Source organism: Manis javanica, chromosome 3, assembly GCF_040802235.1.
Source record: "Manis javanica isolate MJ-LG chromosome 3, MJ_LKY, whole genome shotgun sequence".
Classification (NCBI taxonomy): domain Eukaryota; kingdom Metazoa; phylum Chordata; class Mammalia; order Pholidota; family Manidae; genus Manis; species Manis javanica.
The window spans coordinates 80,571,649-80,579,068 of NC_133158.1; the positions used below are offsets into that span (position 1 = coordinate 80,571,649).

The 7,420-nt window shown below is 34.2% G+C and overlaps 1 pseudogene; it reads right to left on the minus strand.

The window, feature by feature from the left end:
- Positions 1-2,714: 2,714 nt before the first annotated feature.
- Positions 2,715-3,646, minus strand: LOC108384468 (olfactory receptor 5K3-like; annotated as a pseudogene).
- Positions 3,647-7,420: the final 3,774 nt, after the last annotated feature.

The window sequence follows — 7,420 nt, forward strand, 5'->3', positions numbered from 1 at the left end:
TCACATGCTCTTCTCTAACATGGTTGTTGGGTTCCACATTGCTAAGGGCTGGGGTGTGTGTGCAGAATTACATAACATAAATCAAGATAGCCCTTGAAAAGGATAGGGATTCCTTGGGTGCAAATTTGCTGACTAAAATTATCCACTAAAATAGAGTGTTGATACAGGAGGTATAATATCCATCTAATTCAGACTTTCCCAAATGTGTGGAATCTGAATTTTAAACTTTAGGTTCTTCAAAAATGTTTGGGACCCTACTGAGATTTGGTTATCTGGTTTATAATTACTAGTATTTGCAATATTAGAATTTACAGCTGAGAAATTAAAAAAATCAAAACCAGAATAATAGATATATTGCATATTGACTTACCTAGGTATATGAAAATACATTGAAGAAAGTTCTTATTGAATGGCCAAATGTGTTAAGTGGCTTATTAAGTATTGGTGATTTAAAATCAGTTATGACTCGGTCGTTACTCAGTGGAAGAGGATAGGTCTTCATTTTATTATCCAATAGTCATCATACTATTTTACTGTTTAAAATGTCTGTATGCACTTCTCACTTTTTAGAGTAATGTCTGTGTTCAGCTCTCGTCATTCTTCATTTAATATTCAGTAGATGAATTGTTGCAGTTGGTCCCATTCTCTCTGGTATAATTTCAATCACTTTGCAGATCAGTTGATATCACTGCCAGTATACTCCTTAGGGTGGTGATCTGATTATACTTTCACCAACTTGGTGCCCTTTCAGGCTTGTTTCCTCCACTCACCAGTTGCTCTCTCCAACAGTTTGTCAGCTAGCGACACTGTCCCATGGTTCACGTGAACCACGTCCTATGGTTCATTACCCACTTCCTAGTTCACACTTCATTGCCTAGTCATTAACTCTGGTCATACTTATTACTTTCATTCTCTAAATACGGATTTTTTTGTTTTACTGTTTTTAAAGGCATATTTTACTTACCATGCTACTTAAGAATTGGTATCCCAGTCTATAAGGTCTATATTTTCTCCCAGCATGTGGGGAAAGGCAGTATTAATTTAACTTCTAGCTCACTTCAGATGAACTGGATGAACTTGGTCAAGCTACTCAATATTTCAGTGTTGATATTAATATTGAGAAAAAGCATGAGGGAATTATTGACAACTAATTGGTAAACAATTATATGAAGCAATTATATAGTAAGCAATATATATGAAAGTTATAACTTGGTACCTAGAAGATAGTAGGGTCTCAGTAAATTATATTTTTCTTTCATATAAACAAGTCAGTGATCAATAAATATTTTTGCTTAGTTATTTGAAAACTCGATATTTTCTGTCTCATTTATACTTGAAGAGAATCTCCATTTTTGTGTTAATGCTAAGAAATATCAGTCATTTACAGTGAATTCTGTCCAGGTTTCTCATTGCTATTACTCCTAATAAGAAGGTAATAACAGAGAGAAATAAATCCCCTTTAACTTATTAGTATATTCAGAAATTGCACTGTTATAGGTGATGAATAGCTAATCAAACTACAATATGTGATGAAAAGCTAAGCAAACTACATAAAAATGTTCAAATACATAGAGGTTTCTGTTTAAATTGTGTTATTTTCTGTTACAGATTAATAAATCATCAGTATATAGGTAATCTATTTCAGAAAATTTGAGAGTAAAATGGCTAACACTAAAGAGGAAAATTTTCCTCATTAAAAAATCATATTTTGCATGAATTAATACTCAAACATAATCTCTTAAACTCAAGAAAGTTAAGAACTACATTCAAATGAACAGTTTATTTGTGTCAAGTGCTATTGTTTAAGAAGGGATTAGATCTTTTAATTGAATTAAAGTTTATATACAATCTTATTTTGGTTTCAAGTGTACAAAAGTGTTTCAGCAGTTACCCACATTATTAAATCCTCACCCCCTTTAGTGCAGTTGCTATCAACATAGAAAGATGTTATAAAATCATTGACTATATTCTCCATGGTGTACTACTGTCCCTGTGACCAATGTATATTATGACTGATAATTATTGTGACCCTTTATCTCCTTCACACCCCTCTCCTATCCAGCTCAAACCCTCCCTTTGGTAACCATTAGTCACTTCTCCAGAAAATGAAAAGAAACCCTGCCATTTACAACAACATCAATGGATCTATAGGGTATTATGCTCAGTGAAGTAAGCCAGGCAGAGAAAGACAGGTACCATATGATTTCACTTATTTCTGGAATATGAAACAAAGCAAAACAGAAGAAACAAAAAGCAGTAGACATAAGGACTGAGAAGGAATTAATTCTTGAGAACCTTGTTCTGGACAGTGTATGTTATGCTTTGAAATTCTAGAAATTCCCAAGAAAATAAAATGGAGCTAACTTTTACATATGCTTTTCATTGCTAGCATTTGTTGTATTTGTTAAAAATCATATCATTACCCTTTCAAACAGTTAGTTAATAGTTTAATTATGCCTTGACACATTTGTGACCTCATGGATACTTATCCAGTTCACTGCTGCAGGAAACTGCTAGCTTAGATTTTGAAATATATTTTAAAAGATCACTCCTTCCTAATCTTCTTTGACTCATACACCATAAAGTTTTACTAACTTAATATTTTACGTACAAAGTGGTCTTTTTCTTTTTTCTCAGTATTTCATGATTTTGAAAAGCATTTTATCAAATGAAAATCAACAGGAGATGATATTTGTTTCACAATATTATGAATATTATGAAATTTTCATCATAAATTTTTTCATAACATTTATTACTTCCTTTATTTCATAGACTATAAGTGAATGGGTTTAATAAAGGCATCATTAAAGTATAAAAAATAGCGACAGGTATATCTTCAGGTCTTTCTTTAACTGAACTTGGACAAATATGTACAAAGAGAAGAGAACCACAGAACACTAAGACAGAGAAGAAGTGGGATGCACAAGTAGATAAGTCTTTGCCTCTTCCCTCTTTGCATTTCATTTCAAAAATTGTAAAAAGGATGTAGAGATAAGAGATTAGGACTATAGTAATAGAGAAGTTTTGAATTGACCCTGAAAAGACAAATATCATGAGTTCATTGATAAAAGGGTCAACACAGGAACGTCTGTATAATAGAAGAACATCACAAAAGAAGTGATTGATTTGGTGAGACCCACAGGAAGTTAACCTAAACAGAAACCCTACCTGAATCATGGAATGTACTTTTCCAGCTATGTAGGTACCTGTGGTCATCTGAATGCAGTTTCTTTGACATCACGGTGTGGTACTGCAGTGGCCTATGTATGGCCACATAGCAGTCATAGGCCATTGCAGCCAGGAGAAAGAAAAATGTAGTTTCAGCAAGGCAGAGAAAGTAAAACTGTGCCATGCATTCCCTGAGGGAAATCATTCTGTCCTTAGGAAAGAAGTTCTCTAACATCTTGGGGGTAATGGCACAACAACAACAGGAAGCCGTTAGCACAAGTTTAACCAGAAAGATGTACATTGGTGGGTGAAGACCACGCTCCATATAAATTAAAGCCACCAGGCTCAGATTCCCCACCATTGTGATCAGATAGATGGTAAGGAACACCATGAACATAATGGTCTTTAGCTCTGGGAGATCTGTAAATCTCATAAGGATAAATTCAGTTGTGGTAGAGAAGTAGTTGTCCTCATTCATATCCACCTTCTGTGTTGAGATAGAAATAATGGAGATATTTCATGCTAACATAAAGTGTATAATTTCACTCAAATTTTCTTTTTACAATAAAAGCTGCTTCAAGCCTCCCTTAATATCTTTGGGATGCAAGCACATAACTAGGGAGCATGTCAGCTTTATGATCTCAACTCTGTCACTCAGGATTCCTAAGAATATGTAGAAAATTCCAGGGGGGATGCTTACAGTGGGAAAGGTTTGTTTTTTAATGTATGCATGAATAATACAAATCTAGTTTACTCATATTTTGCTAAACATTGTCAAATAATATCAGTGTTAGTTTTTGGATTAAAGATGCTTAAAATAAATTTCAAGTCAACTTTCCTAATACACATATATTTAATCTGAGCAAAAGTTTTCATATCCTCTCGCAGTAGACCTATTGTGGAAATGGTATATAATACATATGTTAAAATTGCATTTTAGGAATTGCACGAATATCACTAAGTATTAAGGATAGGACTATTATCCTTTAGGGGAGTTACTTGAAAACCTAAGGAAATAAATGTCCACAGATTGTCAACTGCCTCATTCCTTTTCCCTGTGTCATAACCATGTCCATAAACATTGCCTCTGTTCTTGCCATTACGCATGTTAAATTTTCCCCAAATATCTGAATCTTTTCCCTCTTTTTGTAGATACATTACATACAATGCTACTTGGTAAAGCTTTAGCCAAACGCCCCAACCACACTGATCTCCATGTTCTGAATCCTTGAGCACAAGTTATGTACACAACCCAATTAAGAGTTGCTAGTGCATAATCTCCGTGGTGTTTTTTTCTCATGTGCGCCTGCACAATTTCTTACTAGAACTGCAGATATTTGAGGTTAGCTGCAACTTCTTAGAGTTGTGCAATGCTTTGGAGAAAAAGCAGTATTGATTGTAGTCCTAGCTCCACCCTGAGACCCGGGTTGGGGAAACTTGTTTTCAGTATTCTGCCAATGATCCTTAGTGACCTTCTTGGTTTCTGCAGATTGAGACAGTTAAGTGTGAAGAACATGCTACAAAGGAAATTATTCAAAATTCATCATTTTAGAAATTTAGGTATGATTCTTTTACGCTAATCATTTTTTCTGTTTCCTATGAAAATTATGTAATGTTTTCCAAGTATATCACACCTACATTAAAAGCTAATGAATAAAAGTAAGTTTGCCTGTATACTTTAGTTTTCTAACACTTAGCAGGTGAGAAAACCCTTTAAATCTTAATGAGTTTTGAGACCAAATTTTGTTTTCCTTAAAGGGTAATCTTCTATCATTATTTAATGATCCACTAGGACATATTGACTGGTGTGTCTAATCATATGAACTGTATTGACAAAATAGGTCTATTTTGCCATATAAATGCATCAAAATAAAGCACAAGCTGAAAATTTCTTTCTTTGTTTTAAAATATTAAATATAAACCACTTAATTATTCAGGCTTATTAGAAATAACTTTCAATATATGTGCCTGAATTATTTTATACAATTTCTGTGTTCTTACTTGTGTATTTAGAAATTCCACTTTATTAAATAATAATAGGTCTTCTGAATTTCAGTTGATTCTCATCCTTGTTCCTCATAGCCTTCAGTTTTGAGAAGAGCTAGATAAGAATTTGAAATCTAAGAAACAGTAGTATGATTAATAAATCAGATAAGTAAATATTAGTGCATGCTAATATTAAAACTAAAAATAAACTAGGATATTTCCCTTACCTAGATTTCACTGAGATGTGTTTTATAACATCTCATTGTTTTCTTCATGGTGTTTGATCTCATAGAATTTCAGAATATAAATATTGGTCTCTTAAACATTTGGGATTTAAAGAATGGAAATCTTGGAGACTACAGTAGGTCAGTGTCAATAATTATGTCCCTTACAATTTGAAATTAAAACTTTCCATTCAAAGCTTAAGGGATTTTCCTGCAATGACATCAGTTTATTTTTGTGGGGAGATTCAGTCCTCAAAACATATAACTATGTGACATTAATTGAAGAAGACCTTTGAGGCAATGAGGACAGAGCAACTGGCATTCACTAAAGTTCCTGAGATAATTTGATGATCATCTTGATGATTGCTACATAACTGACTTCACCAGTTGTGTTCATTATTCTCTGCTTAAAATTTAATAAAGCAGAAAAGTCTCAGGTTAGTTAGACATCTTATTGGAGGAATTGATATGACCTATGGAATTAATATAGTTTATAGAAGATGATTAGGGTTTGGAGAGGAGATTACCAGGTGAGGTAGGTTCAGCCAGAGTCATCAACTTCATGCTGTGAGTTGAATTTGTCCCCACACACTGCAAAGTCCTGGCTGGGTAGGAAGCTTTGCTATTATTTGTCCAACATGGGAATTACCGAGATTGTTGTCCTTTCTTTTCACTTCATCCCGACTGTCTATCTTTTGTTATGCTGTCTTTTACCTAAGCACTTTCGAGTATGCATTTATTAATCCACTTATAACCCAGTCACTCTGTCCCCTCAGCCCATACCATATCATACAGGCTTCAGAGGGAAGGGGTTTTTCTGTTATGTTCATTGCTGCAATTTGAGCAACTTGACACTGCAGTGTGTGACACTTTGTAGTACCACAAGTGTTTGTCGAAAGAATTTTAAAAAATGATACTCCCCTACACGGGAATTCATAATAGTCCCTCATTATTTTTCAAACCAAGTCATTTACCTTATTTTGGCATTCTGGATGCTCTGCAGTCTCTTTCTATCTTACCTATCACATTGGTTTCTTCCTGTTATCTCAGGGCACTTGGTCATGTGCACCCCTTTCCTCTTCCTTTGTGCTCTTTCTCCACTTATTTTGCTTGTCTTGTTCCCTTCTCTCTCTCCTTCAATCCCATTTTACCTATACGTCAGGCCAAATATGATCTCCATGAGGACTTTTCTAAGTCTTTTAAATCAATTTGATTTTTCCTCTTTGTGTTCTACATAATACTGACTAGCTTTTATAACACACTGGCCACATTACCAAGTGTGTATTGTATGTCTTCATTGTAAAATCTGGACTCTCCTTAATTCACTGATCATGTTATACATCTTTCATGTTCCTGACTACAAACTGAGCTAGGTCCTCAAATCATGCTGCACTGATTGCTAAAATATCCATTCTGTTAAGCTTTGTCATGTCTTTATAATGTAAAGGCTCTGGAAAAGATAATGGGTAGAGTGGATACACAATGTGAAGGTGGTGAGTATAAGAAGTTATTAGGGTTTACATGTGGCTCTTGACAAGATGCTCATAAAAAAGAGGGCAGAAAGACACATTACTAACTAGCTCGCAGTTTATGCTGTGATATAGAAAAGTGTAAACATGTCATAAAAATATAGTGAAAAAAGTGAATGGTGACCTAGAGGAAGAAAGAAAGATTTTTCAATGGAAATGTCATTTCACTCAAACCTTTCAGGATAAGTAGGATCATAATAAACTAGTGCATGAGGAAATGAAGCAGCCTGATGGAAGCATATGACAACAGCCTGAAAGCAAGACTGAAATAATACATGAGCAAGCTTACACCACTGTGAAGCTTACTGATACATGTTATATGACAATTGCAGGCAGTATAAAGGGAAGGCAGAAATAGATAGGAAATTTTTCGATTAGATTCCTTCCTTTTTTTTTTGGACAACTACCAGTTAACTGAATCCTTTTGTTAAGTAAGGTGTCAAATAACTCTATGTGCTCTTTCTTAAAAACATGTAAATATCTACAGTTGCAAAGAGAACAACTTCACTTTCA